The sequence below is a fragment of the Aulonocara stuartgranti genome, assembly GCF_965226115.1.
Source record: "Aulonocara stuartgranti genome assembly, chromosome: 3".
NCBI classification, from domain to species: domain Eukaryota; kingdom Metazoa; phylum Chordata; class Actinopteri; order Cichliformes; family Cichlidae; genus Aulonocara; species Aulonocara stuartgranti.
Window position 1 is genome coordinate 35,764,936 of NC_138941.1, and position 26,529 is coordinate 35,791,464.

Consider the following 26,529-nt stretch of genomic DNA (forward strand, 5'->3'; position numbering starts at 1 on the left):
AGGACGACACATGATGGACAGTAGTTCCAGATTTGGTGTGCAGGAGCGTGTGAGAGGAACAACGTTCGCACTGTTGCACCAGTTGTTGTTCACCATTAAACACACGCCGCCTCCCCTTGACGTCCCCGAGTCCCGTGTCCTGTCCATGCGGTGAACCGAGAAGAACTCGGCCGGCTGGATGGCGTGGTCCGGCACCGCTGGGTTCAGCCATGTCTCGGTGAAGCAGAGGAGATTGCAGTCCCGAATGTCTCTCTGGAACTTTATCCTGGCCCTGAGGTCGTCAAGCTTGTTCTCCAGTGACTGGACGTTGGCGAGCAGGATGCTAGGCAGAGGTGTGCGGTGTGCACGAGCTCTCAGCCTGTTCCTGACGCCAGCTCGCTTCCCTCTAGGCCGCCGCCGCTTCCCTTTGTTCTCCCTCGAGATCTCACTCGGCCAGCTCGGATCCGGAGTTAAAAACTTCGAATTGTGAGTACATTGTATACCAATAGAAACAAGAGTGTCACTGTCATACCTAATGTACCCAATGGTGATGATTTTGCCGATTTAGAAACGCTGAAAACTAACTTAAAAAACAAAGACAAAGAAAAAGTGGTCGGAGCAGTCGTGACGGCAGCCGACCTCACCGGCGCCATCTTAATCAGTAAAACAATATATATTTAGAAATTAATTTAACCACATATATGAGTTGTTAGTATTAACAATAAATTACTGACCCTTTTGTTTGAATTTTGAGGCATATCTTCTGAGGTTTTGCCTCTGAGCCTTGTCATATCCTGAAGGGTAGGAGCCCGCAGAAATGAACGCGTAAATCTCTTCCCACTTCTTCTCCATATCTACGAATGTCAGTAAACATTTTCTTATGAGCTTCAATGTGTGCAGTTGACAATGCAAATAATTTAACTTATTAAATAACGACATTACCGAAACAGCCTTAAAACACTGAAGCTGCGGACTCAAAAGTGTTGTGCAAATACCACGTGTCCAGTAACTTGACAGCAGACTTCACTGAATCTGCAAATTCGACAGTTTTGTGTAGAAAGCAGATAGTGACTTCACTTTAATATTGACAAACAATCACAAAGGCTTAAAAAATCAAGTATCAACGTCAATAAAAAGTACTAATACTTACTACTTACCTATTCTCCTGCAAATATGACAATGGAGTAGCGTGAAATCACAGCCGGATGCGCTTAGCTTCCCTTTTTGTGTTGTGCGCATGCGCGCACATGCTCAGGAACAACGGGTAGGACGGTTTACGGGGTAGGAGAAATTCCCAGAACACCTGCCGGGTTGAGTCAAACAATGATTTTAATGATCACACGCGTGGGAGATGGACACTGTACGCAGACAGCCTCAGATCTCAAAATGGTGGAGCATTGATCAAACTCTTATAGCCTCTAGTGGCCCCCACCTTATCATAAAAGCTTAAACATTCACATGCTTTCTCTCACACGGCGCCTAAGCTACGACCTTGGCTCCCCGTTTATCTGCTCCTGCTGAGATGGGGCAGAAAACTCCAGTATATTCTGTTCTCTTCTAATCAGACAAATAAGGCGATGACTTTCTGCGAACAGTATTTCTTATAACTCAGCAGTATAATGCATCATAAAACAATATCATTCATTCACAATAAATCAGCAGTCTAATGTAATGCAAATCAGTTTAACAAATGCAATAGTTACCACCTTCTTCTAATTCAGGAGAATAATGCAAACTAAGACTACATAATAATTCACAATCTTTAATTAGGGGTCTAACATGGCATAAAATAATATTATAATCTCACACTCCCCCTGATGAGCTCTTTAGAATAAAGAGCTCACCTACACCCTGTAATCCAGTGTGGCTGAGTTTATTTCTCCTGAGGCCCTTTGTCCCCCTGATGGGCGAACCATATGTGAGATGACCTCTGTGTTTGCGCAGTTCAGATGCAAGAAAAACTATTATTACAACAATAGCAGGTACAGATGACACTCCCCAGTTCTCCCACAGCTTTATTTTGGTGCTACCTTATACCCTTCAGACGTACTCAGACTAGAACCTCTGTCCAAGGAGCTTTTAGCCTTTATTTTATTGCTGCAGCTACCAGTGCCTTCCAGTTGGATGATCCTCTGCTCTTCTTTCTTCAACCTCAGGGGTTAGACAACCCTTAAGTCGTTGCACAGATCAAGGGATTATTCTGCCCCGATTTCAAACAACGATCTGTGTATCCTCGGGTTCTGTGTTTCCTATGTATCCCCCAGAAAAAGGAACAGGAACGTGTCCCCCTTTTGCCCAAGAGCCTCTCGAACCTCGTTGATCTGGTGTTCCTGGATTTCCGCCAACCCCTTCATGGTTATTGCTGTGTTTATGGGATCCATCCTTTTGAGGTGACTAATCGGAGCCCAAATGCCATGACACTTGAACCCAGTTGGTGTCTCGGCAGTCACTGCGTCTGTCTCTGCTGCGAAGGATCCTCGTATATCTGTGACCTCGTCTGGTGTCCGTTCGTTTCTCTGTAAGAGACAGAAAACCAAAACACCTCTCTTCCTAGCTCTAATAATCTAATGTTATCTACTGACCTTGTGGTGATTCAGAATTGGTTTAGAATATTCAGAATGTCCCAGGGACTTATTCTAATCATCTCCTATGTGTGTGTAAGCGTGTTTGCATTTAGCCCTCTGCACTCAAGGCATTTCCTGCAATATCCCAGTCCGGACCATCACGCCGAACAAAGCTTATGACCTTCAAAAGACCAAGTGCCAACTCATTATAAGCACATTTGCAAGGTGTGTCTGAAAATTATTAAAACCACTCATTTTAACAAAAGACATCAAAAACAAATTAGCCATTTTTAATCCTAACATTTGCCCCCCAAAAATCATGTGTTTGCTTCCGCCTACTGTCCCACGGTTTCCACTCCAGTGTGGTACTCAGCTTCTCATGAACACAGGCATTTTATCTTCTAAACGCTATTCAGTTCATTTCAATGATTAATGCTTAAACATGGAAATAATGATTTATGCTTCTCACTGGATCTCTAAAAAAGTCCGGAAACCTCTTGGGTCACTATTAGCTTAAGCTTCACCATACCCAAGTTATTAAAACACAAATGAAGTCATAAAAATGTTCATATAACCCTTGTTTGATGTTAAAACTCAACTTCCCCCCCTTTTTTGACACATTCCCATGTGTCAAATCAATGGAGCTAGAAAATTAAAAGAAAAGGTTAGTGACCTCATATCTTAGAAAGTATGAGACCTTCTCCTATCCAGTGTCGTTGCTCCAGTCCTGTCATCCTGTGTTAGGGAATGAAATCAATTTAATTGTCATGTTAGATCTGTTCAACTCCCGGCTCCGCTCAGAGCCTGCATCCGCAGAATTGCCAAGAAACAAAACCTGTAATAATACGAACTTCACTTCAATATGGACCTGTTGACTACTTCTGAGACAGCAAAGGAAGATTCTCTCCTCCTCGAGGACAGGCACTGACTCCCACCTATCTCCTGGAGCCAACTGTCCCTTATGGAGACACAACAATGCAGCTACAAGGTTTTCCAGATTGTTAAGTTGATCTGTGTGTAATGCTCTGAATCAAGTATGAAATATTAAATGAATGTCGTTTAATTAACTGCCACTACTTAAAACTCAGCAAAAGATATAACTGAATAAAAGATCACAAAGAAAAGCATGATATCAGTGTCATGTAAGTGCGTGCGGCCTTCTATGCTCGAAGTCACTCCAGTCCATAGATCAGCCAAACATCGCGTTGACTGTAGCTTTTAACCCTTATTAACTTGAGCACAACTCTATAATGAGCAACAAACTGCAATATGTATAAAAATGATCATGGTTACACCTGCAATGAAAGATCATATGATTATCCTGACACCCGTAAATAGAAGATTAACCTGAGGTTATAACAATCACTGGAACACAAATGTTAGTATAATGTCAAAAGCTTCAATAAATGATCAATGCAATGCTTGTTATATGATTCTGATGTAACAATAATGCTGATGCTGAAATAACAGTAAAACACCCCTTTTATCCTGTTTATAAACTTGACACATAAACGTTTATAAATGCCTCTTTTAAATTTTATTTCCCCCTGCTTTTCCCTCACTGACCACAGCAGGGGAATCTTTGTCTTGATTCAATCAAAGCTTTATTCGTCACATGCAGGTTGCCCTGCAGTGAAATGGGACCCCCCCCCCCCCCGACCTTACACATATAGCACAAACATTACATGGGGATACAGGTCGGAGATTGGTAGAATCAGAGAAAAAAAACATTGAAATGTACACTACAATGGGGAAAGTACAAGAGGAAAAAAAGAGACCCCTACTCATGCTGTGCTTCCATGGTAGGACAGCATCAGAACAGGAAACAGAAAAACTCTGCACAAAAAAGCACATAAATGACCACAGCACAACATTGTGAAGACATGACAAGCCACAGGGGTGGGTGGGGGGTGAGGAGTAATCCGAAGCGAACACAGCAGCCGCCCTGCACAGCGCTACCATTCCAGCGCGGCACACAGACCCGCCGTGTTCCCTCACAGGAAACAAGCATCGAAGGTGTTGGAAAGGGAGGGGGGATGAGTGAGTGCCTATCAGTGTAAGTGTATGTGTGTGCGTGTCCATAGTTCAGCTGAGACAGTGTCCTTCGGCCTATCAGGCTAAGTAAACAGTCCTCCAGCCAATCCAGGTGTCCTTGCATGGGATGGGAAGAATAGCCGTAACACAGTCGTTATCAGGGAGTGATTGTTCAGCTCCAGCCTTGGGCGTGCAGCTGGCGCCGTGATGGGGATCCGCAATGTTCATGTTGATTTTGTTAATTTCCATGCGAGCAGCCCAGGAGAATTTTCAGCCATGAATCCGGCTCACCTGATTCATCACTGAGCCCCACCGTGACTGGCATCTGACAGGGTGGCGCTGCATACTCTTCCTTTAATGTCTCTATGTTCAATCTGTTAATTAGAGTGCTTAAACATGAAGTAGACTGCGTCCACAACAAGTCAATACAGTTGTAAATGTGGCCAATTATCAATGTATTACCAATCAATAACGAAAAATAGCTTTTATTTTATGCATGCTTTCAGTCAACCACTCACCCAGAGGATCTTCAATCCCAGGAAATTCCTTCTCCCCATTTAATGAGTCTGTCCTCCTTCCATGCCCTGGTAACTGGTCCATCCAGAGCCATATGATCTTGAAATATACATACAACAAGCCAAACCACACCTTGGTCACACCAACCCTTTTCCGCCCTGAAGATGTCCAACATGGCGTCGGACATCTTAGTCTGGACTGTCAAAGGTGACTTTAATGCTGACTGTTCCGACAATCCATTTTATAACATTTTCTGGTCAGATTTGCCAATCTCTGCACCAGGGTTTTAATAGTTTTGCAATTTTCATTAGTTTTTATTTTTATTTAGCTTCGACTTCAGATTTTCAATTTTATATCAGTTGTAATTAGTTTTTACCAATTGTTTGCTAGTTTAGTCTAGTTTTTATTTTCTGAAAATCCTTAGTTTCAGTTTAGTTTCGATTAGTGTCAGTTATAGTTTTAGTTGTGTTTGCAATAATCAAGTGCAACAAAATCCCAGTTTCATCATATCAGTCATGCTCTTCTGCTTATCCTTGGGTATTGAGACTATTAACTCTTGCCGCCCCAGGTGTTCGTAATTTTGGTTCAAGTGAATTGATAATCTTTTTGAAGGCAATTGACTCACACAGCTATGTAGATGTCCCCGTCCTGTTGTCTCGGGGTGCATCACGCTGCCTTGCATGAGGTTAGCTTCTGTTTTCTGGGGATGAGGGTTGAGTGTGCTCCCTTACCTTTTCAAGGTAAGCTAGGTTAGCCTTCTTGTGTGAGCTTTTCAAGTGCACTTTAAAGTTTGTGGGATTTTTTCCCTTTATAAATGTCCCTCATAATTTGTCTCTTTCCACTACCAGACATTAGCTTTATCCAAAACAGAGTCATATTCAAAGTAATCCCAAATTGGACTCTGGCGCTTTCTCCCGACTTTTCCTGACATGATTCTGCGCGTGGACGGAGCAGCAACACAGACGACTCGACTAACGTACTGCCACCTGCTGGCATAATGAGACAGCAAGAAAAAATCTGGAAACTAAACTTCATTTTCACCCTTGACTATTGTAGGACACACACACATCAATGAAACTAAACATATTTTGCTATAAATTCAGTTAATTTTAGTTAGTTTTGTGAACACTCATTACAGTTTTAGTTAGTTTTCCTGTTTTTGTTTTTATTTTATTTCCGTTAACGAAAATGTTTTTTCACTTCTAGTTTTCGTTGTTTCATTTTTTTCGTTAATAATAATAACCTTGCTCTGCACCCTGGAATAAACATAATCAACATGATCAACATTTTACTGCGTGTTATTTCACCATCTTATCGATTCAAATGCTCCATCCTTATGTGGTTTGCGACATTATGTTTATCCACTCTGTCTCTAAATGTTTGAAGAATTTTCAAGTTTGGGGTCAAATTTTGAGAATTTGACCATAAGTGAAAGTTAGCTGTAAAAACAAAAGCTCAGGACAGAACAGTTATCAGTCATGTACTTCATACAAAATTAGCATATATTGAATTTCATATTGATCCTCTGAGTGTAATGGTACATTTTAATTTGAATTTATCAAAGCTAAACACAATAATTTTTCTTTATTTTGCTCTTGTTCTTGTGCAGCACCACCTCCTATCACATGTCCCTGTCGGTTCTATCCTGCTTTTAAATTGCTGACTATTTCAATGAAAGGACCTAAATGACGGGGACCAGTGTTTATTGTTACATATCTCCATTTTGAATGTGACAAGCCTACCATTTCCCTGTTATCCATAGATAACAGGGAATAGAGTTTTTTTTTTCCTCTATAAAAGTTAATTGACTCTTTACAGTGGCCTGCTATGGTTAATAATAAAATGTTCAGTCATGAGTGAAATCAAACCTCTTCTTCCCTTTAGCATTTAACATTCCCAGCAATATACTGTGATACATTAATCGAAACACAGCTACTAAAACACAATTTTCTTAATGCAGACCTCAGTAACTCAAAATTAGCAACCAAAGGGTTAAGTCTGCAGTTCACACTCATGTGAAGCTACAGCCTCCCCCTTTAGTCTCTGTCATCCTTCTGTTCTTGCAAAAACAAAACAAAGCAAGACAAAACATCCACCCTTCTTTTACAGGCTGGGTGAATTGTTTGTGGACATTTACTAATTCTAAAGTCAGTACCGTTTTTGTCTCAATATCAAGTCAGTTAAAAGTTTTAGTCCTCAGTCCATCACCATCCAGACACATACATAAATCCACACACATTCATACCAGATATTGCTGATAATGGAGTCTCACGCGCAACCTATTCGAGCCTTCCTCACCAGCAAGATGACGTCATCATTTTAAAGGAAAACAGTTCCTTGTTTTTTAGACTGGATTGACTCGCTGCAATCCTTTTAGGCTCAGGACTTCTCATGTGATCAATGTCCCATATAAGTGAATTTCTCCCAAGCCCATTATAATCATGGGGAAAAATACTTTGCGACTGTTTCCAGTAAGAATATTTTATAGCGCTTTAAAGTTCAATCTCTCAGGCCTGGATTAAAGAGCTGATTTGTTAAATCAGGAACTCACAAAATACCAAAATATCACCACCGGTGGATCACACCTCTCAGATTTTCTTATTTCAGTGCACTGTAACAAATGCAAAAACAAACGTAACCAATAAAATACTCATATAATAACCAATACTGGGGCCCATTGCAAACATGTCCAAGCATAAAACCATCTTTCTCTCTCTTAGAGAAAGAAAACAATCCAAACCTCACTGATAAAATCAACCTAGTGTCAAGAAAACCCCAAAAATCAATCAAAACTTTACCAGAAAGTCTTTCTCCCTCCCGGGACAATATTGTGTAGGAATACAGGTATTGTAACTCCTTTTTGCACTGAAAAAAACCATGTTGGATTTACTTGATTCAATAGTGGACACTGGTTGCACACAAATGTTTTGCTTTGGCAGAAACTTAAACAACTGAGTTAAATCAACACAACCTTTTCATATTCAGTAAACCTGTGCATTTTGTGTTCATAAAACATGATTGAAACATGTTCAGATGGAGTAAGTTGAGCTCCTGGAATATTTTAATCCTTCCCAATTCTGTCAGTTTATTTCAACACTATTCAGTAACTTTTATCCAAATACTACTTGGTCACTTAAATACTACATGTTGTCTTCATATTGCATGCGGTTCAAGAAAGTCTAGATCATGGTTACCATAAAAATTGAAGGGGTCTACAACAACTACCATCCTCTTATCTTTATCCTGGTTACAGCAGGGCTGGGAAATAACCCTGAAGTGACAGGTTACCAGGCAGGGTACACCCCGGACAGCTGACCAGTCTATCAGATAGAAACAAACAGCCGTTTACACTTACATTCATGGATAATTTAGAATCATCAATTAACCTAGCTCTAATAACTGCATGACTTTTCACTGTGGCAGGAAACCAGAATACCCAGAGAGAAACCACTGCAAACTAGCCAGACTGTGGATTTGCACCCAGGAGCTTCTTATTGTCAAGCAACAGCACTAACCAGCATGCCAACAATGTAGGAAATACAGGAAAGCCATGATTTCCTGTATTTGAGGCAGAATTCTTTTGTTCTTGCCCTTGACAGGTTAATCCACAATAAATAGCAATAGCATGCATGGGGTGTGTGTGTCGTTGTCTGCCTCTTATAACTCCAGTGATTTTCCTGTAGTTTGAAATCTTATGCGGTGTTGTGAATTCCGTGAGTTCAGCAACTAACCACTCTTATTAGATTGTTCTCATTGAGATGACATGATACAAATTGAGTTGTTGGATTTCGTACAGATCTTTAAAGCCTGAGGCAACGCGTTACTTGTAACGCGTTACTGTAATCTGATTACTTTTTCGAGTAACGAGTAAAGTAAGGGATTACTATTGCAAAAACGGATTACCGTTACTTTCCCATAGGAACGCTGCGTTACTGCGTTACAAAAACCGTGATTTTTTGCGAGAATGTCTCATGACAGTGACGTAAGCGAGTGCGACGGCTGTGGTAGCTCGTGTGTCAATAATAGAAAACATGGAGCGAGGGATAGAATACGATCGTGCAGCATTTAATACTTGGAAATACTGACATTACTTTGAATTTGACTCTTTAAAAAGCGACAAAAACATAAGCGTACGTTGTACACTCTGCATCGGAAGAAAACTTTTTTCTACGTCGAAAAATTCCACTTCCAACCTGAGCAAGCACCTAGCACGCTGCCACAAGAATGTTAAATTGACAGAAAACCCCCAGGATCCCCTCACTGACGTGACCGCTGTGGCTACCACATCTACTTCCACCGGGCAAACCTCAGATGGACCCACTCCTGCTAAACAGGTTAAACTAGACGTAAGAGCGACAGGACTTAGTGCCGCTGAACTGAAGAAGCTCGTCGCTGCTTATATCGTCGAGGACGTTGCCGATTTCCACTGTTGACTCTGAATCATTCCGACGCATCATAGAAAAAATACCAACTAAAAGTGGTGTCAAGCTGCCCCAGAGAAAGTCATTTGTAGGATACCTTGAGAGAGAATATGACAAAATGAACTCTAACTTGAAGGCTACACTCGAAGAGGCAGAGTTTGTTTCCACCACTGCTGACATCTGGACGGTAAATAATAAATGTTTTATGGGTGTAACAGTTCACTGGATTAATTCCACATTACAACGCAACAAGGCCGCTCTAGCATGCAAGAGAATTAGAGGCAGCCATACCTATGATGTAATTGGAGCAGAGATTGAAGAAATCCATTCATCATATGGACTAGCTGAGGAGCCAGCGCAGCTGCCGGAGGAGCTCGGCGAGCGGGGAGAGCCCGCACCGCAGTCGGAGGGGCTCGGCTAGCTGGAACAGGAGATCGGCGAGCCTGCCACCGGAGGACCTCGGAGGTCCGGAGGGACCCGCTCAGTCAGACCTGGAGGTCAGTGTGCCGGAGAGACCTCTGCGTCTAGTAAGCCTTTTCTGGGATCGATTAGTAATTAGTAGTCTATTCTCCACTAGGGGGCTTTCGCGCGCTCTCCTCATTGCAATAAACAACTGCATGAGAGAAACAAGTGAAAGTCACCCTCGCGATTCTTTTCCCCATTTTCAGGTAAAGGTGTTTAAAAGTTTATATATTTGCGGTCTAAAATATTTAGGATATTAAGATAGTTAAGTTACGATATTTCATAGGTAATGTTAGGGAGTTTTTATTGTTTTATTTGCTTATGCTTCAAAAGTTATGTTATACATATTTCACCAGACAGTTTTCTGTAGAAACAGGAAGCTGACCCTGTGACACTGACAAGAGACCAGTACAGAAATACATATCCGCAGAAGTTGACTTGCATTATATTATTCTTAGAAATTGACCTGCAACACACATACTTTGTGACACACACACACACAGCTTGCACACAGACAGCATCAGGACCTGCGTAACAGGAAATGTGATAATATTTGCATATTGACGATGAAACCTATAAAAATAAACGAATACTGCAGTTCGGGGTGATTGCTCTCTGAGTAGTTCACCTGTGCAGCACGTTAAATATCTCAAGTATCTCAGTGTTGATTATTCACCTGACTGTTTGTTAACTGAATATCTCTGACATTTAATTGGTCCTTCGAAGCTGTTAATGGACTGGTATTAATAATAATATTATGCTCCATTTCACAGTGGTATCCTTCCTCAAGTCCCGACGCCGTGACAAGCCTGCGTCGAAGTCTCTGCAGAGCGCCCTCCAGTAAGGGTTGAAAGTCCAGGGACGCTAAAATTCTGTTAGGATGCCTGGGTCGTTGACCCAGGGTATTTGAGTTTATTATATTATTTATACTTTTTAGTCTTTGGTTTCTTTGAGTTCTGTCTTATGGTTTATGTCTCTGTCTTCTTTAGTTGCTCTGTCTCCTCTCAATGGTCAATGGTCAATGGTAACTTTATTGTCCCTGATGGGAAATTGATTCGCAGTATGTCAAAACAAAACAAACAACAAACATACAACCAACACATCACGTACACTCATTAAAAAAATTCTATAATATAATATAAGCCTGATAAAACAACCTAGATTTTCCATCGAAAAAAGTGCAATGTGCAGTGGCAACAACACTTACAATTTAGTGTTGTTAATTAAGATAATAGCACTAGGTACAAACGACAATTTGTGTCGCTTTGTCTTCACTGCAGTCATTTTATAACGACGACCTGATGGAAGCAGTTGAAAATCGTTAAAGAGAGGATGATCTGAGCACAACAGGACAGAAGTTGCCTTCCTCAGCACCTGCCTGTTATAAAAGTCCACAAGCTGGACCTGAGACCTCCCTGAAATCTTGCCCGCCACTTTAACCAGATTGTTAAGTCTGGTCTTATTATCCATGGACATACTACTGTACCTATCACCTGTATCCCCTTGTCTAGTTCGCGTCTCTGTGTATCCTTAGTTCCTATATCCCCGTGTTCAGTCAGTGTTTGTGTCTGCCCTGGTCCCACGTCTCTGTTCCCTCTGTAGTGCCTGCATGTGAGTCTGTGTTATGTGTTTCCTGTTTTACTTTGAAGGTCTCTGTCTTATCTCAGTGTGTTCAGTTTACGCTTCCTTTTGTCTCGTCAGTTCTGATTTGCCCCAGCTGTGTTTCCCTCCTGTTATTCATTCCCTGATTGCTCCTTCTGTGTATTTAAGCCCTGTGTTTCTCTGTGTCCGTGTCGCGATCTACCGTTTATTTTGCTGTGTGTTTTGTCAATCCGCTGGTGTTAGTTTATTTTTGACCTTTTTCCAGTTATGTTATGTTTGAGTTCAGCATTAAAGCTGTTTTGGTTTAAGTTTCTCTCTGGAGTCTGCATCTTGGGTCCTATTCCTGTCTGCACACAGCCGTCACCTAACAGAAGATCGCGACCAGAACATGGACGCCCGACAGACTCTTTTTCCTCGGAGTACAACACTGAGATGGAGCGGATGGTGAGCCTGCTTGACCGCATTGCCCAGTCCCCTGATTTAAGGACCATGGCAGTGGGGCTGAGTGCGGTGGAGGCCATCATTCGCTTTAACCCCCGGCTTAGCCAGTTTGCTAAGGACACTAAGTTGGACGACACCATTACTGCCTGGAGAGAGCAAGTCAAAGCTGGTGAGCTTGCTCTCTCTCTCTCTCTACATCTTCCCCACCGTTACTCCAGGACAACACACACTCTCCTTCTGTCTCAACATTGCCACGGACTTCCTCTCCCTCCCCACACCAGCTGGGTTCTCGTTCACCTGCCTTTTTCCTGGCAGCTATGTGGTCAGAGGATGAGGAGGAGGTCTCTTTTTCTCCACCGGTTCCTGTTTCCTCATCCCGAAGGAAACGGCGTTCTGGCCGCCGCCACAACAGAACTGTTGAGCATTCTGACTCTGGACACTCTGACATCACTCCCACTTCATCTGTTCTGCAAACTGGTTCTGCTGGAGGGTCTGAGGGGCCCGTTCAGCCACCTGTCTCCGCTGGAGGGTCCGAGGGGCCCGTTCAGCCACCTGTCTCCGCTGGAGGGTCCGAGGGGCCCGTTCAGCCTGGTCCGGCCTCCGACTCTGCAGTTCCGTCTGGTCCGGCCTCCGAGTCTACAGCTCCGCCTGGTCCTGCCTCCGAGTCTACAGCTCCGCCTGGTCCTGCCTCTGCTGCTCCGTCTGGTCCGGCCTCCGAGTCTACAGCTCCGTCTGGTCCTGCCTCTGCTGCTCCGCCTGGTCCGGCCTCCGAGTCTGCAGCTCCGTCTGGTCCTGCCTCTGCTGCTCCGCCTGGTCCGGCCTCCGAGTCTGCAGCTCCGTCTGGTCCTGCCTCTGCTGCTCCGCCTGGTCCGGCCTCCGAGTCTGCAGCTCCGCCTGGTCCGGCCTCCGAGTCTGCAGCTCCGCCTGGTCCGGCCCCCGAGTCTGCAGCTCCGCCTGGTCCGGCCTCCGAGTGTTCAGCTTCGTCTGCTCCTGAGGTCTCCATGCTGTCTGTTCCTGCACATCTTGTCCGGCCTGCACGGCCTGCTCGGCCTGCACGGCCTGCTCGTCTTGTCCGGCCTGCTCGTCTTGTCCGGCCTGCTCGTCCTGTCTGGCCTGCTCGTCCTGCACGTCCTGTCCGGCCGATGACTGGACGTCGTTGCCGTCATGGACGGCCCCCTGAACTACGCCGCCACCAGTGCCTCCCGCCCGGCCGGCCTCCTGACCTGCTCCTCCACCGGTGCCTCCCGCCCGGTCGGCCTCCTGACCTACTCCGTCGCCGCCGGTGTCTCCTGCCTGCCCGGCCCCCTGAACTGTTTTCTGGGCTCTTGGGCCGTCAGCCTCTGGGCCGCCCCCCTGAACTGCCTGTCATCACGTAAAATCGACAACCGCTTTCAAGAATCGCTTGAAAGTAGAAGCCTGATGTTGATAACTTATCTCATTCTTCGTGCCAGTGACAGCTTCACGGGTCTGTCTGTATATTTAACTCAATAAAATACCTAGTAAAGAAATCTTCTACAAAACGAAACCAAATGGTTTGCAGTCCCTCTGCAGTAACTATTTTAAGAGGAACCTTACAAACAGAACTAAACAATGAAATATAGTTGGCATGACGATCATGCCCAGATTGTATAAAATAAATAAAAGGAAATCATTCACATGAAAACCTTTTCTATAAAAAAGAGAGATGCATAAGGTAGATTAAGGCTGTGTCATTGTTCAGCCAAGGAAAGTGTGTGAAAAGGTAAATGTCTCCAGCCTGGGTGAGGGTGGGACTGCAGCCCACCCTAAGCCCTTGATGGATACAAAATAAAATATAGAAATAAAAATAATAATAAACCGCTTGTTTCGGCATGCAACAGAGAGAATGAATGTGACTGAAGGTTGGATCTGAGATGAGGCAAACAGAGGACCAGTCTAAAAAGTAGGCACAAACCTGTTAAGAGAAAAAGCAAATTTGTACAGATTGGATGAATTCTAAATTATCTGTTTGCTGAGTAAGATGATCCTAACTATTAAATTGGCTGAGTAGTAGTATAGTGATTTACACTGATAAAATGTTGTAATATACTGTTGTTATTATATAGTAAGAAAAAGATGATAATATTAATAAAAATATAATATTAATGACAAGAAGTATCCTAGTAAGTATGATGTGAGATGGATAATTGTTATGAAGTAGTCTGCATCAAGCTTAAGGTTTGCTCAAACTCAGTATAATGACATATGAGATGAAGAAAATAAAGGCAATATCTAAACCAATTAGGTGCATAGAGGCACTTACCCTGCTTGAAAACCTGTCATTTATCCTAGATAAATATTACTGAGATGTAGAGCACATTTATAATGACAACTAATAAGCCAAACCCTGTAGATAATAGCTAAAGCTACAAGATTGAGAAGCTGATTTAAATATGTGGACACTACTAAGCTAATGAGCGAATTAAACATTTTTATTTATTTGTTTTTAGAGCAGAAGCTGCATAGAGGACAGCACAGGGAGCTGTCTATCAATGAATAAGGAAACACACATACACAAATTGTTACATGTGAAATTATTTTTGGAAAAAATCAGAAGTGAGATGGTTTTGAATTAAGAAATCAGTGAAAAGATGCATGAATTAAACCTGATAATAACATACAGAGGCAATGAAGGAAGCAGCTCACACTCACTGAACATTAACATGCATAGGAAAAGTAATGAAGACCTGCTTACACTTATACACATAACATGAGTTGGTATTTCTGACCAGAGAGAGGGAAACGGGTAGTTTAAGTGCTCAGGATAATAATGAAAATGTCTTGTGTTTCTTTAGGAGCAAAACAGACCTGGACCAATTCTCCAGGTGCAGCGGTCGGAAGAAACCTATAGGTTAACATGACTGGACATGTCAAAGCAAGTTTCTGGTTGAATTGTTCACAGCGCCATGTCTCCATAAACCTGACAAGTGGGCCCTAACTTGTGTCTGAGGACAAGGGTTGCTGTTAATAAGGTGGGAACTTAAAGTTTGGGTTAGCAAATTTGGGAAAGAAAACTGACTGCTTAAGCGGAGAATTGTGCAGGAGTCTGAAACACTGCAAAAGCAACATATGCAAATTCACGTACATGATTTACAAATGCCCAGTTTTAGAGCTGTAAACTGTGAGCAATTCAAAGTTTAAATATATATATATATATATATATATATATATATATATATATATATATATATATGTGTGTATATAGATATAGAGAGAGAGAGATAAAAATAAGAAAACTTTAACTTCAAAGTTGAAATATGTAAGATGTGTGAATTCTTTGAAAAACTAGGGGGTATCTAGGAATGCCTCAGGTATAAACGTAATGAACAAAAAAACACAAAGAAGAAGAAGCAAAGAGCAATGGAAACACGGACGTGTATAACCTAGAACGATTACTTCTAGGCTCTGAACACAAACACTCTGTTGTCAGATCTAGCAGATCCAGTTGTAGTAAAAACTACCACAACTTACAGGCCAGTTAAACCACAATATCCCTTAAGCACAGAAGCAAAAACAGGGATCAGGCCAGTAATTGCAGATATGGAAAAACCAGGCATTTTAGTAAATACAACTGAAACAACCTGTAACACTCCGATTTTCCCAGTGAAAAAAGCAAACACGGGGAAATATCGACTAGTACATGACCTTAGAGCAATAAATGACATAACAGAACAAATTCCACCTGTGGTGGCAAATCCACACACAATTTTAAATCAAGTGACACCAAGAGAACAATGGTTCTCAGTTATAGATCTTTCGAACGCGTTTTTCTCTGTGCCATTACATCAAGATTCACAAAAGCTATTTGGATTCACTTTTGACAACCAGAAGTTTACCTATATAGGGTTGCCTCAGGGATTCCAGAAAAGCTCTGAGAAAATCCATGTCATTTTGCACGCTTCCTGCCCCAGGTAAATTCCTGCTATACGTTGATGATATTTTGATTACAGGCTACACACAGACGGATTGCAAAGCAAACACACACAGTTTTGCAACATCTAGCAGAGCAAGGCCATAAAGTCTCACAGCATAAATTGCAATTGTGGAGCCAAGAAGTAACGTACCTTGGCCACAGACTGACAGGACTAGGCAGACAGCTGTTAGACAGCAGAAAAGTAGCTGTACAAAATGCTCCTAAGCCTGTCACCAAACAACAAATGATGAGTTATTTAGGTCTCTGCAACTTTTGCAGATGTTGGATACCTGAATATGCACTGCTGGCCCAACCTTTGCAAAACCTGATCTATGGCAAACACTTAGCTCTGAAAGATGAAATAGAATGGACACCAGAGGCAGATAAAGCATTTATTGACATAAAACTTGCCCTGCAAACAGGCGCAGTTTTAGCTTTGCCTGACTGTGACAAGCACTCTCCTTCCTGCGGAAGTAGATGGTGCCGAACACAGCTGTATGCAGAAGCTAACTGAAAAAATGAAACCCCGACCAGACATTTTTAGTACACTGCAGCCTACTGTTTTAGAAGCGAAAGCCCTTACTTCCTCTTTTTCAGCACAGAGTGCAGAACTAGCGGCTATCATACGTGCATGCTGCGCAATGGTCGAGAAATAGAAATGTGAAACATTTATGTTCATTTTCATTGCAAAGTCAAAATCACACTCGTGATTCTTTCCCCCCTGTTTTCAGGGGTGACACAACTGATGAAATCAAAAATCTAATTATCAAAAGCATTGTACAATAAACATTGCTTTTTTTTTATTTTCTTGCACTGCCACCACCTGGATTGTAAAAGAACATTACACTATATCTGTTGCAAACTGACAATCATAGCTGGACTGGCCATCGGGCATACCGGGCATTTGCCCGGTGGGCCAATGGTAATCTTTCGTTTTTATGGGCCGATGTTTTTTTGTTGTTGTTTTTTTTTCCCGTAAAGGTGAAAACAGTGAAAGATGGTGGATTGGACAGATGCTGGCAAATGTGTTAAAATAACTCACTTGTTTGGTACTGGCTATGGTGGAGCTTTCACAGATTCAGTAAAATTAGCACGTGGTGGAGGCCAGCAGGTGGATGAGGGAAAGGGGAGGCTGAGGAGGAGAGACCCGAGGCGGCCGCCGGTCCGAGTGTCAGGTGAACTGAACTTCAGGTAAGAAGTTATGACCTGCAGTCTATCTGGGTCAGATATGAACCAAGTTTTGGTGTAGTTCATTTTCGTTGTGCTGACTTTTTACAGTCAGTGACAATAACTCGTACTGTGTACTAGCTAGCATGACGGAGTTTCTATACTGCTGGGCAGGGGCTATGATGTTACTGATAGTGAACTTTATTTTATTCATAAGGTTAGTTAGTAGAGTTGCCAACTGTCCCGTAAAAAACGTAATCCTCTCGTATTCAGAGTTAATATTACGCGTTTCGTATTGCGCTGAAAACAAAGGCGATTTGTCCCGTACTTCAGCTAGAATGAAAAAAAAGACACAAAGCTGGAGTTATTCTGTGTCTTTACGCTATCAGCTGCCTCTTCTCTCTTCTCTCCTTTTGCTACTTCAATCACGAAACTTATAAATGATCAGCTGATCGGCATTTCTGCCGCAAGTCCTGTCTCTGTTGTTTGTTTATTGCCCACTTTGCGCCAGAAAGAGGAAACCAGCGGAGGTCGCATTAAACAACAGCAGCACGTTTAAGCTTGATCAGCTGTTGTTAGAATTTGTTTAATATTACTTTCTAGTATCAGCTGATGTTTGTTGGAGCCACAGCTGTAAAAGCTGTTGGTCATGATATCGGCTTAAATATCCTGGTGAGAGGGAAACATGAAGATGAAACCAGGAGATGTCCTTACTGAATTATCAGAGCTTAACAGGTGATGGAGAAACAGGTTTACCTTTTAGGTGACATGAATGAGTTATGAACTGTTTCTGAGAGACAAATAACAGCAGGATCCTTTTCTAAGTAGCGGACAGCTGGTAACTAGTGATGTGCGATACCACTGATTTCCTTTCCGATCCGATACCAAGTAATATTCAGGGTGGTATCGACGATACTGATCCGATACCGATACTTTATTTTATTTATTGTATCTCAAATTATAGCGTCATAATGATTACAGGGCATCAGATTACTTATTCTTATCACTTAATAATGCAGGGTTCATCATATAGAAATAAAAAAACTAAAGTTGTGCCTATTTGAACACCTTGCCTGCCTGCAGCACTAAAGGACTCCGTGAGAGACGTCTGTCTCGCCCTAGCAGCATCTGCCCCTCTCCTCCTCTTCAGTTCGCCTCAACATACACACCTCATATTCTGCGATATGATTTACTCTGAGGTGTTTGACAAGGTTAGTGATGTTGCCACAACCATACATGCCAACCCTCCCGATTTTTCCGGGAGAATACCGAATTTCAGTGCCCTTCCCGAAAATCTCCCGGAGCCACCATTCTCCTGAATTTCTCCCGATTTTCCACCCGGACAACAAAACTGAAAAACCATATCGCAGAATTCATAGCGGGCCCAGCCAATTCCAGTTTCCTTTTGTTTTTTTTGGGGTTTTTTTGTTTTTTGTTTTTTTGGCCTGTCCCGTTTGGCTCTTTTGCCATCAGAATTGTTGTCTAAAGGCAAAGAAAGATGCCCAACGGATTTACTTTACCAAACTGACCATCCCAGCCTTGCCGTAATGGTCCATTTGATTCACCTTTTATTGTTTATTTTATTTTCACTTACTGAATACAGGACAGACTTGACTGGGGGAAAGAAGGGGAGAAAGAAAGAAAGAGGGAAAGAGAAACAGCTGAGAAGAGGGACGGGGGAGAAGGGCAAAAGACAAAAACCAACAGAACGGGCAGAGAAAAAAAAATTCCAGTTTCCAACAATGGTGGCAGCTACTTAGTTTTAATATCACTCTTATTTGTCTTTCTGGGTCGCAAAAAACTTTTAACATATTTTTAGGTGAGAATGTGGCTGTGTAAACTTCAAATATCTGAGCCAACTGACACATTGTTTTCAAACCCCCGCGGTCTTTCGCTACTCGGGTTAAACATGATATATTAGTCACTTTGATAACTTAAAAATGTTATTGTTTGGCTTTTTCAGTGTTTTATTTGTTCGTGAGTAAATCGGTTTGGCTGAGATTAAAGTTATTAGATTAGATTAAACTTTATTAATCCCTCAGGAGGGTTCCTCCGGGGTTTTCACACAGCTGAATAAACGTCAAACAGAAGTGTGAGACGGTCGAGAGTTTACGTCAGCGCCCGGTTGTATTCACCCTCCACCGAGGGAGCTCGTGACGTACAACCCGGCTTTCTTTAGACCGCGAAGGCCAGGTCTTCAGGTGGACCCATATGGAAAAGATATGTATAAATCTTATAAAGTTTGTATCTGTCTTGTGTGAAACTTGTATGAAAAGCATATAAGTGTGAAAACAGATATAAGATCCCTTAAAAAATTATATAATGAAACTTGTATGTTTTGGATACTTACTAAAACAATGTATGAAAGTAATGTGAAAGTGGCCACTTTCATGAGTAAATCATGTAAGCCTTATTTGATTTACTCATGAAAGTGGCCACTTTCATGAGTAATCACATATAAGTTTTTACTATTTCTTTTCCGTATGGGGAAGCAGCCTCTGAATTTGGACACCCGTTTCCGGGCCGGCCAATAATAACAGTGATTTAACGTATTTTATCCGATAAATAAACCCTGTAAAATGTATTTATCACCCCCCCAACAGACCTTTTGAATGTCTCCCTAGTAGGCTACGGCCACAACACCTCACTCTTGGAGCACTTTTTTGCCACATGTATCTCAAACCACGTCTCAGCTGTTTGTGGAGGTAAATTACTTCCGCACAATTACGCTCAGCCATTGTTGTGAGTGCTCACGCCAAGGCGCTGCGAGACATTTATACAGCCGTATTTCGCACATGACTATGAAAGGCGGAAGAGGAAGTAGTTCCTTTGAATGTAGACAATCCGAATGTTATAGTTTCTTTCCACTGTGTTCCTGATAATGATAAACTACAAATTTACTCTAAATTACTAAAATATCGATATTTTAATGTGAGAATCGATTCTAGAACATAAATGATTGGTATCGGAGGAATCGATATTTCAGGATTGATCCGCACATCACTACTGCTAACTGTGCAGGGGCGGGTGAAGCAAAGTTTTGGCAGGGGGCAGGTAAGGCATTAACAGGAATAGGAGGGCACAAAAAATACGTTTCTTTCTTATTCTATTTTAAAATGTCTAGCTTTTAAAAAATAATTATTCGAATCTTACAACCAAAGTTTTCATCTGATGTCACATGTATAGAAATCCATTATTGTACATAGTAATTTTTTTCAGGGTCCCAACATAATTTCTTCAGAAGTAAGTACTGTATATCATCGGTGTTGGTCAAGTTACTTGAAAAAAGTAATCAGTAACTAATTACTGATTACTTCATCAAAAAGGTAATCCGGTTACTTTACTGATTACTTATTTTCAAAAGTAATTAGTTACTTTTTAAAAACATGATTTACAACCTGAATAGGTGATAAAGCGATAGATCTTTCAGCCCAATTCTACTTTTTCTGTTTTTTTTGTTTTGTTTTTTTTTCCTTGGAAGTGACATCAGAAACAGCAGCATGTGACATCACGTGATGGCGGAGCTTCAGTTCATCCTTTGTCATCCTTTTTTTTTTTTTTTTTTTTTTTAATAGGACAGGGGGAAAGAATGAAAGAAAGAGGGGGAGAGGAAGAAAGAAAACCAAAGGGGAGAAGAGATGGTGAGAAGGGGGGGAAGAGAGAAAAAAAACAAACAAACAAAAAACAAAAAAAACAAAAAAAAAAAAAACTCCTGGGTCACCTGTATGGAGAGAAAGAAAAACAAAAAAAACAGGGGAGACAGCAAACAACAAAGAGCAACATAATAATAATAATAAAAAAAAAAGCACCATCACAATAAACTAGCTAGTCTTAGATATCAATAGTTACTAAATAATAAACGATATTGTGCAGCACGCAAGATAGACAGCGCACAGTGTGCTTTGAGGCAGCAGCCAAGAAAGCTGTAGTCCGCATCTGTGAATACCCATGTGTACACCTGTGTGCATACCTGTGTGGATCAGCATGCTTGCATTCCAAAGGTTTCTCCATGTAATGATCTGCTAGAGAGTGTGGGGAGCCACTGCCCTGTCCTCTATGGTATCAAGCAGGTATGGAGGAGATCAAAACTCCAGACATCCAGAGGCCCCCAGAACACAAGAGACCAAGGAAGACCCACAGAGGGGCAGCCGCGCCACTGTCCCAGTAAGAGCTAAGGAGAGTCCCAGATGAGAGCTCATTCAGCAGCCGCGGAGCAGAAGCCAGGGGGAGTTGCAGTGACGCGCCCGTGAGCTCCGCCGGCAGCCAGCTGTGCCTGAGTGACCGAGCCCCAGGCCGAGAGGCCGAGGGCACCCCACCTCCAAAGTGGCCCGAGCGAGCCCCAATAAGCGGCCGCCAAGGAGTGAGCCGGTGTGTACCCGGACGCCCACCCCCAGATACAAAGAACCACCAACGCACCGATACTTGAGGGAGTCCGCCACCGGCAGGGGAAGTGGTGGTGGGTGGAGATAGACCTCCAAACCTTGGAGGGCCCGAGATGTCCCCAGAGAGGTGGCGTCTGATACCCAACCTGACATATAGACACAGACATACAGGCACACACAGACACAAACATCCATTCCCACCCTCATGCTCTCATATGCACTTCACACTCAACCGACGTGGAGACAGACATAAAGGGACGCTGTATACACGATCACACTCCCCAAGCGTACTCTACTAACCGGGTCTAGGTACCCTTGCCCCTGGAGGGGGGAACTGCACCCAGACCCAGGTGGTGTTACCCTTTTCCCTGCGGTGGGGAGAGGCAGACCGCCCCGACTCCGCAGCAGCAGGGAGGCCCCAGACCGCAGTCGGACGGCCCACTCCTCCTAGCCCCCCAATTCTACTTTTTCTGCATAATCCATCATACATAATGTAATCAAATGGAAAAGTCTTTTTAAAACTTGTTTTGTTAGTTTTAATCTTTTAACTTTATGCATCAAGTAAAAATTTAATTATATGCCCCATTCTCTGACTTGAAGAAATTAGTTTAACATTTAAACCTATTTTCTGCACATTCCAGCACATAAAATAAAATATTTTTTGTGTTTACACTCACTCTTTCAAATAGATGCAAGTAAAACACAGCAGAAAATAAATAAAGTCAAAGACTAGCGGTCCTGTTGCTCTATTTTCACCTGTAAAGCAGGAGTGGCGTAGGCGGAGGTTTACCCTGGTGCAGGTGTGCCGGAGCGGTCAGTGGAAGAATCCGCAAGTTTCTCTGTGAGTTTCCCATTATGTCGTAGCGCACTCGGTGCTTGTGTAACCCACATAAAAATAAAAAGAACTGCATTTATAACTAAATTGGAATCTTAAATTCCAACCGGAGTGTGTCCGTGAAGGCATCGAGACGCGTTGTGACGCACGCCACGCCGCGAGTCTGCACATGCCTGTTGTGACCAATCACATTCGCAAGGCACCGATATATGCCTTCCGGGTTGTCGCCTCGAAACGACGCGGGGGAGAGGCGTTAGCGGATGGAAGCAACAGGTACGTGGGGCGAGCGCTTTTCGCTGTTTACTATCTTGACTTGTTTTTGAATTAATTGTGGATTGCGTTCAACAGTATTTTGATACCGCCGCGGGTAGATGCGTGGGGCTCGTATGTGACATCGCACGTAGTGAATGGTGAGTTGAGTCTGAATGTTTGTTTGTATTTGTAACCTGTATCAGTATGCCAGTGCTATTAGCTGATGGGATAGCTAAGGCTGAGGCTTACTGCATTACTACTACTCTCACTTTACGTGGCTGTAGTTTTGTTATTTGAGATTGTCATTTATTTTAATTCATTACAATGGTTGGATATGTATTTGTTGTATTTTCTCATGAACTTTATTGTGTACACTGGAACTAAAGCTAGCTTGGGAAATTTAGATGAATTTTGCTAATAGTGGTCCTGTGATTATAGTGCAGGCTAGTGGTGCCCTGGAGAGACCACAGCGACACCACTACTTTGGATGGCGAGCTAGGCCCAACGAGCCAGAACCCCAGCTACAACTTCCTGCGGTCTGGTAGGAGGCTGCTGCGGCCTACACTCTCCCCCCTGGTTTTCAGTCCCCCAAATCTCACTTTCGAGATCTCAGTCTTGGAATCTCAGTTCTGGTCATCACACTTCCAATTTCAACCTGTTACAGACTGTCATACGCGTTGTAATTATATCAATCATGAAATAGCAACTTTATGGACATTGTCTGTCGGGGGTTGGAGGAGGTTGCTGCACCGCTGTGCAGCGGATATTTTACAAGCTTGAATTATGTTTTATCTTTTCCCTGTCTGCAGAATTTGTAAATATTGGTATTTGGTAATTTCACTTTATTTTCACTATAAATAATAACTGTAATCACAATATCTGTGGTTGTATGTTTATTGTACTTCACTCACCTCCTAGAGCCGAATCTGATATCTTCTGAATTAGCCCAACTACTCTTAACCAACTTAAATTATTTTAGCTTATGTACTTGCTACACTTGCTTGGAAGTTTAGGGGTTTTTTTTCGCTGTAAAAAGAAGTTTTCTTCCCACGCCTGAGCCAAGGTGTGAAACTGGGTGTGGGTCCCAATCAGCCACCCACGCCCAGTTTCACACCTTGGCTCAGGCGATTAGAGGATCATCAGGGGGTCCTTTTGTCCCTCTGTGGGGGGTTACTCCCACTAGGTTTATATCTGGGACTCTCCACCATTTGACCTTAGAACTGAAGAAGCTTCTCGGATGAGAGGTGAAACGTCTTCAAGCAACTTAAAGAAGTCCAGACGCTTTTCTTTGCAAGCTCCTTTGACTACGATGACCTGGATGACTGAGAACCTTCACAGACATATTGTCAGATGAGATTAAATGTAACAGCCAGTGGCACATTAAACCTTAAAATGGTGAGCAGTGTTTTGCTTTTATTCTGGGGATTTGTGTGACAAAACTATGCATGAATTGCTTCAAGGTAAATTTCTCTCATTTAGTAGGTTTTCTAATTGGCAGTGACATGTATATAAACCTTGACGTATACAAATGTACTGTTAATGATGAATCAGTTCATACTATGGAAGAAATATAGTATCATCATAATTCAACTATTTTTAGATATTGAATTTATAACACAGAATTTTTATCCTCCAAATTTCCTTGCAAAAATATTCACCTGCAAAAATTCACCTGCAAAAAATTAAACTCCCAAAATTCACCTGCAAAAAATTCACCATTAAATATTCACCTGCAAAAATTCACCTGCAAAAAATTCACCATCACATATTCACCTGCAAAAAATTCACCTGCAAAAGTGATTAACTTGAATGATCCAAGCCAGAGCAATCAGCACTAGATTGAGTCGAGCGGCTCTCAGCCAATTAAATTACGCTGTTTGATCAGGAAAATGTTTGATTAACTCAAAGACAATATCCACGCCTTGCGCTACATGCTAGCATCCTGCTAACCGAGCTAACCTTTACATCAGGGGTGTCAAACTCAAATACACAGTGGGCCAAAATTCAAAACTGGAACAAAGTCGCGGGCTAACGTTAATATTTATTGAAATATATTTATTCCTCCAGATATGAGAATGAATCTTTTCTTATGGACTCAAACACGTTTTGCTGAAAAACTGGATATGGAACAAGCAAAGCTTAATACTAAACAATATATATATTAGCTGTATAATACCACAAGGCCATCTCTGATAGTAATTTGGTATGGCTTCGCGGGCCAAATGTAATTAGGCTGCGGGCCAAATTTGGCCCGTGGGCCAGAGTTTGACACCTATGCTTTACATGCTGTGCTTTAGAAAATAGGATACTCGGTACAAAACCATACTTCGCAGATATTGATAGATAGACGAACACTGCAAATATAATGTTGGAAACAAGAATGGCATTTGGTGAAGGGGTAAAATACACCATGAATAAAGCCATAGAGTGAATGGCTGCCATGGTTGCAGAACGGCCTGATTTAATGACAAGAACGGTGAAGAGTGAGGTGAAGTGAACCAAAGCCACAAAACACGGTCAGACAAGGCGGGAAAAGGGCAGTGATCTGTCCGTCAGTATGAAGTTGGTGTGTGCTTTGGTGAACAAAAACTCCAGACCGGTAGCAGGAAGATGGGAGACTCGTGTTTCACTGAAATAGTGGTGAATTAAAACATCCTTTGTTGGGGAAATTTAGGTGTAAATATTAAAACAGAAATATAGGATTAATATAACATACAATTAGGGATAAATGTAAGGAACACAATGTAAATTATATTGTAAAGTCATTAAAACAGCATACTCTGATTAAAAGAAACATGTAATTGGGTAGGATAATAATAATAATAATAATAATAATAATAATAATAATATTGAGAAACACGTACAAGATGGGCATGTATACTTGTACCCAGAATTTAACAACTATAAAGTTGCAGCATGCCAGACCATCTTGATTGAATGTAACTTTGCTCCGCACAAGTTTTATGGTAGACATATTCATATTGGTATCTAATAAATGATTAATTCTTAGATTTTATCGAACGTTAATTTATAAATTGTTTCTGTCTTTATGTGTTTGTTTCAGATTATGCAAGATGAAATTATTCAGTCAGCAAGACACTTGCTGGAGTTGCAGACATCATCCAACCGAACCATCCGTTCAGCAAGAAATGACCAGGTGAAAAAGTCATAAACTAAACACTCTGCATGAGCATGGAATTTAGGATGCAACTTTATATCTTACCTGCTCTACACTCGGGGCTTGAATTAAAACAACAGTCAATCACATAAAAAATACTTTTGGTAGTTCTTTTTTTTTTTTTTCCCCGATATTTTTATTAAAGTTTTTGCATCGACTTTTACAAAAGACAAATTGAACAATATGCCGTTTTCTTTTTAAAGAACATAAAGCAATATAAGACATACACTCCCACCTCATAATTATAGCAGTACCAGTGGGTGTACAAACAGAAAAAGGAAAAAATCCAATCTAATAATACTAGTAACAAACCCTAGGGTACAAGACAACAGTTCCTGAGTGTACAAGGGAGATGTGGAGAGTATCCAAAACCCCCACCTCCACACAGACACATAAAAACCAAAACACACAAACAAACAAAAAAAAAACCCCAAAAAAAAAAAAAACCCACACATGATAAGTGGTCAGCTTAGTTATAGGGATAAATCAATTCTGTTAGAGAAAAGAAATATGTATAAAGTAGTTAAATAAATACCATCATAGGACGCAGGCACAATAGAATCCATATACTTAAACTTAGGCCTCTTACTTGAACATAAGATAAGAAAAAATAAAATATGATAGAGTCTGAGCTGGCTAATTGGGAGCATTGCGAGACCGCAAAGTCTGAACATGGTCAAAAAAGGGTTGCCAGGTCTTAAAAAATTTGGCCGTAGACCCGCGCAGGGTGAATTTAATCTTTTCGAGTTTGCTAAAATGCAGAAC

The 26,529-nt window shown here is 41.9% G+C and overlaps 1 protein-coding gene and 1 long non-coding RNA gene across 2 annotated transcripts in view; one reads left to right on the top strand and one right to left on the bottom strand.

The window, feature by feature from the left end:
- LOC309703945 (uncharacterized protein) overlaps positions 1 to 11,517 on the bottom strand; it is a 102,907-nt gene extending 91,390 nt beyond the window's left edge. The window contains exon 1 of the mRNA XM_082528867.1: positions 11,470 to 11,517. The gene's annotated coding sequence lies outside the window, so the exon portion shown is untranslated. The remainder of the gene's footprint in view (positions 1 to 11,469) is intronic.
- A 10,522-nt stretch (positions 11,518 to 22,039) lies between these two features.
- On the top strand, positions 22,040 to 26,231 carry LOC309703959. Its single transcript, XR_014276092.1, has 4 exons — positions 22,040 to 22,607; positions 22,683 to 22,744; positions 23,025 to 23,981; positions 25,651 to 26,231. It is a non-coding gene; the product is annotated as an uncharacterized lncRNA (long non-coding RNA).
- The last annotated feature ends 298 nt before the right edge of the window (positions 26,232 to 26,529 follow it).